The sequence below is a fragment of the Carassius auratus genome, chromosome 11 (genome assembly GCF_003368295.1).
Source record: "Carassius auratus strain Wakin chromosome 11, ASM336829v1, whole genome shotgun sequence".
In the NCBI taxonomy this organism is placed as follows: domain Eukaryota; kingdom Metazoa; phylum Chordata; class Actinopteri; order Cypriniformes; family Cyprinidae; genus Carassius; species Carassius auratus.
In genome coordinates, this window is record NC_039253.1 from 9416765 (window position 1) to 9430057 (window position 13293).

A 13293-nucleotide genomic window follows, 5' to 3' on the forward strand; every position below is an offset into this window, starting at 1 on the left:
ATGTCCCAGACAGTGCTTTGCCCAAGCATACCAAATTGCGTTTTCAAGTGTAATTCCACTATAATAGGATCCTGCAATGCTGGGCAAATGGAGTTACATTAGAAAATGAGGTAACTTGCATTGATTTACTCTACAATACTCTCAATATATATGCATTTGAATTATTTTAATATCCTGGCAGTATTAACAGCTGCATTAATCATGGAATTTGAACCTGAAATAGTTTGATTCACATGTCAGCTCTTTGACCTCTATATGACCCGAGCACTGGTCATTCTGTAAGTCATGCTCACTTGTCTCCATGATAATGATGTTTTCTCTCTAATAAACTTTAAGAATCAGACAGCAGTTCCCAAAATCCATAGCAACATACAATAAACACTGTTACATAACACATAGTAGCTGAGTCCAAGTCCAAGTCCAAGTTTAAATTATTTTATTTTTTTTGTTGCCTGTTGTATATTTACAGTTGCCAAGTATTGTTCACAGGTGCAGACACCCATAGGATTAAACTGAGCTAAATCCAGAGAATGGACAGCATGCACACCACAGAAGGTGCGCCGAGAGACACTGTTGTTATTAGAGACAGAAAGCACACTTAATAGCATGTAAACATATTTAGATTTACATTTATTAATTTAGCAGATGCTTTTATCCAAATTTACTTATAAATGAGGAATACATATTCATCATTCAGAGACAGATAAACACAAAAAGTGCTTGCAATACAAAGTTTCAGAAATTGTTTAGGTTGAGATTCAACAGGGAAGATAATTTCACCAGTAAGGAGCAATGAATATAAATGTTTTGGAAAATGGTTTTGTGCTTCTCTGTGATGGTAACACAAGACATCACCCATTACCAATCTTAAGTGAGCATGTAGATTCATAAAGTGAGTGGAGGTAGGAGGGTGTTGCTGAACCTGTTACTAATTTGTAAGCAAGCATCAGCGTATTGAAGCTGACCCACTCAACCTTTAGCTAGTATAAGGTGATAAAGAGAGGTATGAGGGCCATTGAAGACCAGTAATGCTGTTGCATTCAAGCTGTCTTTGTAATGTGGTATTTGAAGGTCAGATGGTAATCAAACATTGGGATGGTGATATAGTGAACAGCTGGATGGCGATAGAGTGTATATGGAGAAGAGGAGAGCTCCAAGAACTGATCTCTGAGGAACCTCGTTGCCAGTTTTACCAGCATGAGAGACAGGCCAAGGAAAAGATGCAAATTATTAAATGAGTCTTATTTCACAGCTATAGATAAGCAAAAAGTTCATTTTACAGTAGATCCTTGTCTATCCATCCATCCATCTATCTATCTATCTATCTATCTATAAAGAAATACCGAAATACCCATGAAGCAGGCGTGTCAACATCCAGGTTATGTACATCTGGGACTTCATGGCGCATCTGTCAGCCGAGCAACTGCCTTTGAGGAAATGGAATTAGTTACATATACAGGCATTCGGGTACATTCAAACCCATCTGTTCAGTTGAAACCGGACAGAAGCAATAATTATGAGACATGAAATATAATTAAAAAACTAATTTTATTTATAGTCCCTTTGACAATATAATAGTCCATATGACTACATCATATGGATTTTCACCTTTTTAACTTGTCCTCTCTGCTCAGACCATGTCTTAAAATAGTCCAAATATTGTATATAAAATAAATTCATACTGTTTATGTAAACAGAAGTTTGAGTCAAAGGTCAAAAGAAAAGAAAATTAGGAAAGGAAAATAAATGTGTCAGCAAGCAGATTCTGAATTATGACCAACCATGTAATTCTGTACGGCTGTGGAGGTGAATTAAGCACATTTGTTGTTTCTGTTTAAAAATGAATGAATGAATGAATAAATAAATAAACAAATAGAACGACTTCAAGGGATAGTTTACCCAAAATAAAAACATACAAATCAATTTTGTCAAATTCTATTATGTAGTTTCTTTATTATGCAGTCCATGACTACTAGCAACTGTTTTGTTACCTGAAGTCTTCAAATCATATTATTTTATGTTATATAGAAGTCATATAGGTTTAGAACAACATGAGGATGAGTAAAAGATGATAAAGTTTATATTTTTGGGTCAACTATCCCTTTTTGTGTTTGTTGCCTCCATGTATCTGTAACCTCATGTGCAATTTATGCTTCAACCACTAGATGGAAGCAAACACCAAGTCATAGAAAATCTTTTAAGCTCCCCTTCAGGTCCAGCTTCTGGAGTGCTGTGTGAAATGCTTGTGTGTGCTTAAAGCCACATGCAGGGGATTTTATGTGTTTATGAGGCGCCATAAATCATAAAGCAAAAAAGCCACACTTACATCATCTCTTAAACTCACCAAACCACTGACCCTGTTACAGCTGAAACCTGAAATGTATACAGCTATGTTGGGTACAGACAGAAGCCTATAAAATCCTCCCATTAAGTGGCAGCTGCTGAGGATCTTGCCGTAAACTGTGTGACTGTTGCACACCGAGCGGGAAAGAGAGCAAGACATGGCCTTAATTATGACACAGACTCCTCCTGTACTTCCAAATATGCAAACAGGATTTTTGTTTCCTGAAGCCAGACTGGAAATACAAAGACCTTTAAATGACTGTAAGTTCTGTAAGTTGACTGGCTCTAAAGGCCTATCACCCTTGGTGATTCATCTGTTTGGGATTCGGTGAAGTAAATGACCACATTTTCAGACCACTGTTAAGTGCCTCAAATTGCATAGACTAATTTGATGCAGAAAATCCCCCCAGAGGTTTTACAAGCTTTGTAAATGAGTGTGAGGTCCATTAGAGGAGATTCATGTGTGCTTTGAGGAGAGCCGTGGCTGTTTTTTGAGCTTTTAAATTGGGACTGTTTTGATGTCAGCCTGTGGGCCATGATGGAACTGGAATGGCAGAAAAAAAGTAAGATTAAACAAAAAGCACAAAGCACAATAAGATTTTTCTTAAATTAGGGACTATATCCAAGTATACAGAATAATTTGCACATTTTAGCAGCACAGACCGTAATGGCTCAAACTCTGCCACCTGACTGCTCATGTGGACGGACTCATCGCACCTGTAAATGGGACTAGGTTTTAATGTTTGATAGGTTTTAATGTTTGTTGCTGGTGGTGATCCACAGAGCAGATTAAAGGCAACCGGGACTGTTGCCCAGAATTACTTTTCGATAGCATGTCAAAGAGAGTGACCTGGTAAACAACAGTGATTTAACTGACATCACGATGACATATTTAAGGCTGACAGTTTGATCCAAGATCAAGACCAACATACACAATAGTTCAAATTCACTGTTAATACAAAATGTATCCCCAAAACTAATTTGGACACTGCAGAATATTATAATAATGTAATAATATGATGTTAATAAATTATAATGATTATTTATGATGAATTGTTAATTATAATTTGCAAATATTTATGAAATATTAGATTTATTTACTGTAATATCATTATTGTGCATTATTGATGTTGTTGTTATTACTGTTATTACTATAACTAACTCTCTCTCTCTATATATATATATCCACTTTTTAATCATATATTATTATTATTATTCATAATTATTTATAATAATATATTATTATTAATATTGATTACAATACTGTTATATTAATTAAGGATATTGCATAATAGAAAATATTAAAATATTACAATCTTAATTTATATGAATTAATATTTTAATATTTTCTATTTATAATATTAAATAAATGTTCTATAGTATTATTATTGTCAGTAATAGTAGGAGCATAACTATTAACAATATTATATTTATTAATAATGATCAATACATATAATTTTTTTTAACAAATAAATTATTTTATATATATAAAATGGATTTTAAGTGCATGTAGTGTTTAGAAACCTTTGGGACCAATGTATAAATCCAAGTCGTTATACTCCATCTAAAAACAAAACGTGTCAAAGCACACTGTGCTCAAATGACCAGTGCCAGATTGAATGTATTTGTTTTTATTGTTATTAGTTATGTGCATCTTTCCAGACTTTTGTAGTTCCACAGAAATAATGTATATTTTAAACAGTTAACCTTGATTATGTTCTCTGAGCTCACTGTCTTACATTACACATCATTGTGCCAATGATGCCACCGAGACCAGTCTCCTCTCCTCTCCTCTCCTCTCCTCTCCTCTCCTCTCCTCTCCTCTCCTCTCCTCTCCTCTCCTCTCCTCTCGAATGCTCTGTCACTTTGTACAGGAAGGTAAGTGCAAAGAGAGCTAATTAAACTCCACAAGTGTTTCATGTTTTATTTCAGCACATTTAGACTCATTGGCTGGTGAATAATGAACAGTGCAAAGCAAGGAAATCAATTTTCCAGCTATGGGAGCAGAATAAATAGATACAGAGTGGTAAACTAAATTAAACACTGGCACCTGAGGCTGACTGCAAACAGATGCTGGGGCTGTAATAGAAATGCATTGCCATTTTCCACCACCAAAGGAGATGCATTTGAGGGGATGTATTTCAGTGTCGAGTCCATTGAAAAACAAGTACCAACAGATGCATAAAACATTAATTGAAATATTCATTCACAATGTGTTTATATTTACAGCTATATTTACATTTTATGTTATGTATAGCTCTGTTTATTTAGGAGGCTTTTCAAGCTAATGGTCAAATAAGTTACAGTCTGCCCCCAAGAGGAAGATGTGTGTAACGCCAAGCGTTTTGCCAATACTAACAGGATCTTTTTAGCTCGTTTATTTCATAAACAAGCTAAAACAAGCTTTGACAATTTTCTTGCTGTTTGGACTAATTCCTCAAAGCCCATTATAATATTGAAAATTCTTTCTCTTCTGAGAACTAAAATACCAGACTTTTCTTGTTTTGGAAAAGTAGCTGACTGCCATTTAAAAGGAGAAGGAAATTAAATAATGAAAGAATCAATTTGATTGTTCAAATTGTTCATGAGTCTCTGTGCAACAGTCAGGCAGACTGAAAGGTGATGTTCAGGGAGAGGAAACACCCATCAGGCCCTGCGCCCATTTGCATTTATATAGTTTCAGCATCAAAATCACACAACACATTTTTATTTTCAATTGGACACTAATATGGATGTGCCATCAGTGCATATCTTGAATATGAAAACATTCGCACTCAAATGGCTCCCTAGATTGTGTGTTCAGAGGTGCTCTTGTAACTTTAATGAGGAAAATAGGTTTGCAAAACTTTTCTGTACATCTAAACCATCCATCCCCATCAGACTTACAGAAAACAGTGCCGGAAATTAACAGGGGATTGAGGCAAAAACATTACCAAAATGAACAAAAATGCCCCCCAAATTCAAGGTAAGGGGACCAAAATGTTCTGCAGTATTATCCTCCATCTATTACGGCCGTTACGATTAAAGTAAAATATGAAATGAAGGAAAAAGCCGATTATAGCATTACATTAACAGTAGATTTGCACAGATTACAACAGCGTTGACCATTACAACCAATCACACATGTTTTTGTTAAACTAAGGAACGCAACGTCAGAGAAGTTTTATTCAGTGTGAGTGCTCACTGACTGACTTCTGAATCTGCATTCGTGAATTCTTTCATCATCATAAACAACAAAGTGCAGAAAAGGTGTAAGTAAGAGGTTAATTTTGTAATTTAGACTTCTTTGGTGATTATAACGGGAGGTTTTGTGAAAATAATGTTATAACTCACATGAAGACAAGGACTGCATTAGTGTTCCATGTTGTTTATAATGCTACCGAAATAACATGTTAAGTCTTGATTTTCTAATCCATAGAAAGTAATAAACACATTATTTAATGGTTTTTACTTTTTTTTCTGTAGTCAAATCACGGCCCAAAAAAACAAACAAACAAAATAAGTTTTTTAAATTAAGCGACATTGAAATCATTAACACAATATCAATAGCAGTAGCCTAATTAACATTAATAATTTGTCATGATATTGCAGCGTCACCCTCTAATTAGTTGGTAACAGTCCAGTATTGTGGTTAATTGTTTGAAGGTTACATTTTTGCATTTAATATAAAATCAACCAAAATACATTTAAAAGCTGTTGATTAGATTTTCTCTCTTTCTCTCTCTTTACATATCAATCACTAAGTTAAGTGGTCTAAATGTATTTATATATATTCATCTGTGGAAAGTGTAGGATCATGAAATGTTTGTCCAATCATATCCCTTGGCTGAAGGTAGGCTGTCTCACCTCTTACAAAGATTTATAAAAAAGCCCCTGGAAATCAGTTCCAGAGGGCCCCTTAATGGAAAAGTTCATTTCTGTCCCCAGCACAAACCATTTGAGTTTAGGAGATTATTTTATCCGTGCATTAATTTATTTAGACTATTCTTCATCTGGAACAATTAGTGTTAATCATGTGGGTCCTGCAACATCTGTTCGCCAGTGAACCACAAACCTTCAACAAGTACATTTCTAATAGCCAGGGTGCTTGGCTGTGCTTAAAAGCCTTTCATAATTACTGTATCCTAAAATTAGTAACATTGAGAAACTCCCTGGGAACCGTTTGTATGAATTCCTCCGGCGTTGCGCTCATGTGGAGATCATAGGTCTGTCGTACAGCCAGCTGTGGTACAGGTGCTGGACACATTTCCCTCTATATGAATAACGTAATGTTGTAACAGATTTTATTTGCGTGATATGTCACTATGGATAAAAGTGCCCGCTAAATGATGTGAAAGATAAAAAATAACGACGACTTATATATCGGAGCTGTTTGACTTTTTAAAAAAATCACATCTGAGAAATATTAAGATGTGTATCAAAACAAAGAGCTTTTCCCGGAGGCAAAACAAGCAGGCACATATAGATGAAACAATAAAAATGTAATCTTACTATATTGAAAAGTTGGCCATCATCATTTGGCTGGGAGAATTTTATCAGCACCCAGGTCTGGAATACTAATTCAGCGAGGACACACAAGTGCATACGCAGCTCTCTTTGAGGGCCTCTTACTATTTTTTTGACAGCTCCTGTATCTCATTGTCTTGGCCCCCAGAGGCCCACCACAGGCCAGAACTGCACTAATAGTTCTGGCAGCACAGAGTCAGGAAAAACTGTTACAGAGGCCTATTTTGATCCAACACCTCTCCGACCGCAACTATAAATAATATAAATCATATAAATATGCCAAGTTTTGTCTGAAAGAAATAGTGAATCCCTTCTTAGTACAATAAAATTAAACTGTATAGCGCCGCTTAATTTTTATGAAACAGATAGTTCAGATACAGTGTTCCAGTCATGCTAAAACACACAATATGGTTACAGCTATGATGCGAAACATATGTTCACTATATGAAGGCCAAATGTTAACTTTGCACAAGATGGCAGGGGCTTTATCTTCCAGTGAAAGATTCACACTTGAAATAGATATTAAATGATCAACTTAATGGGAATTTGTGTCCTTTTAATTGTAGTTTTCATTTTATAAAAGCAATAAAGCACTTGATGCTGCATTGTGAATGCATTAATTAAGTTAATATTTTATATTGTTTTTTTTTTATTTAGTGACAATTTGTATCTTTTTATTAGTTTATTCAAAAATGGATTAAAATGCTACACACGCACACGCACACGCACACACACACACACACACACACACACACACACACACATATATATATATATATATATATAATGATGTGATACCTCTTTCATGATTAACATTTTCTGAATTCAAATTACTATTATTATTAATATTATTTGTATTGTATTTCCAAAATATCAGGTGGTTCAAGTGATATCATAATGTAAAAAGGCCATTAAAATTTGTTTATAGTTTGGTGATGAATTAGTATTATTTTATTGCTTAAATAAAAAGTGAAGTATTTAAAAAAAATCAAGTTATATATATTGTTTTAAATATACATATGCATTACACACACACACAGACACACACACACACACACACACACACACACACACATATATATATATATATATATATCACCACATTACAGAGATTTAGAGTCATTTCATTTAAAAGTTTCTCATCATTAATTGTTATATATATATATATATATATATATATATATATATATATATATATATATATATATATATAAAATACAATACATATTATAATATATATAATATAACAATTTATATAACGCCATGTCTGGTATATATATTTTTTTGTTTTTTTTGGTTAGAGGGATACAATAGTAAAGTATAGAAATAATCTTAATTACAGTAATATTCAATATCTGAAAATAATCATCCAAACATAATTCACAGTTTTTTACACATGTCCATATATAGGAGGACATTTGATGAAGTTGCTTATTGACTTTCATTAACTCTATCTGAAGGCCGTGGAGATCTGACACTGTCAATAGCACATCAAGCTCTGTTGCAGCTAAGCCAATTGATTTGAACCCTGTGCTCCGTACAGCACACACATACTCAGGATCATGTGTTTCTGTCCGTCACTGCTCAGGCGCTACTACAAGCTCTGAGGTCCTTGTTGACCTTTTCAACAACCATATGCAGTTTTTGACAGTTTACCCGCATACTCATTTATTATCTCATCTGCTAAATTAATTAATTATGAACACTGCAGTCATGGTTCGATGTTTATTCCAGATTCTATGTAATTTGTTCTGGTTTAAATTGTCTGCAAAACTTAGATGATACTCAATTTTGACATTCTGCAACCAGGTATCATAACAAATAACAGAAGCTTGTTTGCCACCTCTGACATATTAACCACAATCAAGACTTCTTCTGCAAAACCTTTACTTACCAGAGAATCTCCTCAAAATTTGGTGCAGGCTCTGGTCTGCTCTCACTTTAACTACTGCAGTTCAGTCCCGTTGTATGCAATCAAACCTCCACGACTCATCCGGAATACTTCTCGAGCTTCCCAAGCAGAATCGATTCAGCATTTCCAAGTACTCCCACATCACACCTCTGCTACTCTTCCTTTGCTGTCCTATTGTACAGGGCAATTACTGCATCCAGTCCAAAAAACCATCTGCAGCAACTCAAGTTACTTTAAACCAACAGCCAGACGAGATTTCTAAACAATGTCTCTTCTGTCATGAAGTTTAAATAGTGCATGCAAACTTCTTTGACTTTCATCAAGGAACGATAAACTGAGGTCTTTCACATATAATTTGCGAAGTAACATGACTTTCTTGTTTTACGGACATGTTTTATAGCAAGTTGACATTTTATATGAATTGAAATCATTTGAATAATATATATATATATATATATATATATATATATATATATATATATATATATATATATATATATATATATATATAAATGCTGTTCTTTTGAATGTTCTATTCATCATAGAATCTTGAAAAATATATACTCATATATTTTCTTAAATATGAATAATTGTCATATTACAGTGATTTCTTATGAATCATGTAGAGGAGAAGACCGTAAAAGACTGGAAATTTAGATCTGCTTTAACATTTAAAATGTAATAAAGTCAGAAACAGCTGTTTTTACTTAATTACAAAATATTAACATTTTTACTGTTTTTTTAACCAAACAAATTCTGCTTTAGTGAGCATAAAAGCCTTATCATAAAGATTAAAAATTCGACCCAGATTTGTGTATATACAGAATAATTAGTACATTAATATTTACTATTAATAATATCATATACTAATAATAATAATCTAAGGTGAAAATATACGTCATGACGTTTTCAGATGACATTCAGCATATTGTTTTGCTGAACAAAAATATAATTTACAACTGCATTTCTAAATTTAGCAGACGTTAAATGAAAAATTTTTTATTGAAAAAGTGTTTGTAGAATTGTATTTTTTGGTTGTTGTTGTTGCATAAAATATACTGTAAATATACTTACACAGCTTTACATTAAGCCATTTGTTTTAAACAATTGTTATAAATTAAAAAAAATTGAAATAAAGAATATTCAAAGAAATCATGCACATCTTGCCATTGACCCAAATAAAATGTCCCCTGCCAGATTCTCACCAACCGTTGACCAAAAAACAAACAAGTAAAACCAAACAAACAAACAAACGATATTCTCAACAGAAAAGGTTGGAGGTCATTTACCTCTCCAGCTGAAGAATTTATGAGGAGCAGTGAGAAGATTGTTTTGGTACACATTAAGTCAGATGTGCCTTTGTAATGCAATCAGCAGACATATAATCATTCCTGCTCCGCATGAGCACTTTTGGGAAAACAGGGAATCAAAGGAAGAGCTCTGGACTATAGAGCAGTTAGGTCACGTCCCTCTTTTCTGTGCTCTCTGTCTCTCTTTCTCTCTCTCTCTCCATGTATAGCGCTGTATTGATTGCTGCATTTAGCTGAGTTTTAGCATGCCTTTAAAATCACTCCAACTCTCGAGATGCTCTGCTCTTCTGAACACGTTACACTTATTCCTACCACATTCGTTTGTTTTTACAGGCATACCCATTTTTAAGGAAGACTCATAATGGAAGGAGCATTCTGACTAGAACTTTTCCCACTGAATCGATTAACGGGAATTGAAGCATCTTCTGCGTGTTTGCTAAATGTGAGTGATCTAAATGATTTCCTTTTGATCAATATATTTGATTAAATTGCAGCAAAATGGATTTAGCTTGTTAAAATGTGCTCCTCTTTGTAGCCCTGAAGAGGAAGACAGGACGAGGCTGTCCTGCTGACATGTAAAGCAACTGACCACAGTTTGTTTTGTGTTATTGTTGCTCAGGGTCAGGTCATATGAAACACACATTGCATTCACAGCACACTGAACAAAATACTTTCATTTTGACAGGAAAACTGTAAAAACAGTAAAAAATGTCAGTTACTTTACCATATACAGTGAAAAACTGTAAATGGTATAGCATTGCTTTATTGTAAAATAGTGTCAAATTTTATATTATGTTATTTAGTTAATTACATTTATTTATTTTTAATGTTACATAGTTTTGTAACATTACTGGACATATTATGGACAGGCCACAATGAGCTCTGATTCATAATGTGTGTTTTATTTATTTTGTCTTATAGTATTATTGCATTTTAAGGTGATCAGATTTTTGGTAGTTCAGAAAGATAGATGTGTTGTATCACTTAATGAAATGTACAATAATACGTTTTATATTGTAAATTGTAAAATATAAATGATAAAATTTAAATATGAAAACGAATTTACCACAATCACAGGGAATTCACGGAATGACAAGTTAATGTTTTTTCACTGCAGACGGGCGGATCTAGAAAAATAGTGATGGTGTGGCGAGAAGGGGGCAGGAATTTTTGAGGGGTGGCAACATATGGCATATATACTGAATTTAGTAACAGTTATCACAGTTTGATGATAAATATATGTGCACACTACAAAAGGGCACAGGCTATCATTTACAAACTTAATCTCATGCAATCTATGTCTTGCATTTGAAACAGTTCATATAAGGAATAAGTGACCATACCCCACACTCACTAATGCATACAGTATGCATCAACATGTAATTAAGAGCATTATAAAAGGTTCAGTGTTATCAATATGTCAATTTATTATAAGAAACACAAGATTTTAACAGCCAATGACATTTCCAGCTGGGGAGACTCAACTGATTTTCTACTGTTTAGTGTTAGTCATCATCTAACTCAACCAGTCAAGAGCTACATTTAGCCTTAGATGTTATATGAATATGGTCCCTGAAGCATAGGTTTTATTAGCTGACAATAATAATAAATAAATAAGCATTATAGGCCCAAATACAAATGTACTTTTAGAAATTGTTTTTGAAAAATACGGTGTTATTGTTTTGGCAAGCTTAAATTAAAACTTCTATCAAAACTTGTGTGATATTCCTTTAAAATAATGTTTTAGTATATGTTTTTTTAAGTATATTTTACAAAGCAATTTCCTTACATAACTTCTTTGAGTTAGACCAAACTTTTATTTTGGTGGGTTGTAACCCACCGTAAATTGTTTATTTTGTATTTTGCCTACATTATGTATTTTAACAGTGTTATTATTAACCAATAATTATCACCTCATTATTTTTTATATAATGCATTTTAAGTCATTTTAAAGGCTATTGATGGCTTAGGCCTGTTTTTATAACAACAACAATAACAACAAAAAATATTACAGTATATTAATACTTTGTAAATTATTATTTAAAGTAACAAAACCATGGTTAATTTGCAGCTACCATGGCTACAAGAATGATGATTTGTGGTGTTATTGTTAAAACCATGGGTAATTTTCGTAAGGGAACCTGAAAAAAAAAACTTTCACAGGAATGTGCCTGAAAGTGATAAACGGGCCTCATTTTTATCTAAATGATTTATACTTTATTTTAATATATATTAAACATGTATAAGGTGTGCATTTTAAGCTGACACCTAAATGAACACATTACAATTGTTTTATGACTGCAAGTCTTTCTCCTCAAATGCTATTGAGCTTCAAATTTGCATTTGAGCCCATGTGAAAGAGTAGCATAATTTACATATGATTTACAGGTTATTAAATTTACAGTTGTTTGTATGACTATAAGTCATTCTCCTCAAATGCTACTGACGTTAGAAAAGTGTATACCAATATCGCATGTAACTTTAGAGACGGTCCCTAAATTTGAGACTCGTCCAACGTCCAACATCAAGCCACCTTTATGTCTGTTTTTTTTTTTTTACTTTTAGTTTTCTTTTCTCTTCGCTGGATTTCTGATTTACTCTACCCGGGCATAGATGTTAATCCATCAATCATGAACATTCAGCAGCAAACATGAGGTGCGAGCCGTCGAGAGCGCGGATGGGAGAATGGAGGAAGTTTTTTTGTGTTTTTTTTTTTTTGGAGCAACTGGGATGGTGCCCCCATTGGGAGTTGGTGCCCTAGGCAGATTGCGTTTCTGCGTGTAGGGAGCGACGGTACTGAACACCTTTGATATTGCAGAAACTAGCCCATATCGAGATTTGATTAAATGCTATACTTTTGATTTATTCATTCAAGAATGGCCGAATTCCGAGACGTTCTGCTTTATACAGCAAGTTCCATTTCCGCGATTCAATCCCTGTGGCTTTTCAAACACAAACGGGGTGAATTTATGAATGAAAGTGTGAAAGTTCTGACACAAAACGAAGCTGTTACATATACGTATCACGTAGTAGACTACACCACTGTAACGTTAGTTATCATCTCAAAGTCTGTGCTTTCATTAAAGCTTCATTTATTGATAGATAATACATTTTTACCTAACTTTTCCTCCTGAGTCTCAGGCCGGTGACACACTGTCTTCGTGTCGTGAGCGTGGCGGTTCTGCTGCGTGGTGGCTGCTTCGCGTTTTCTGTGTCTTTACA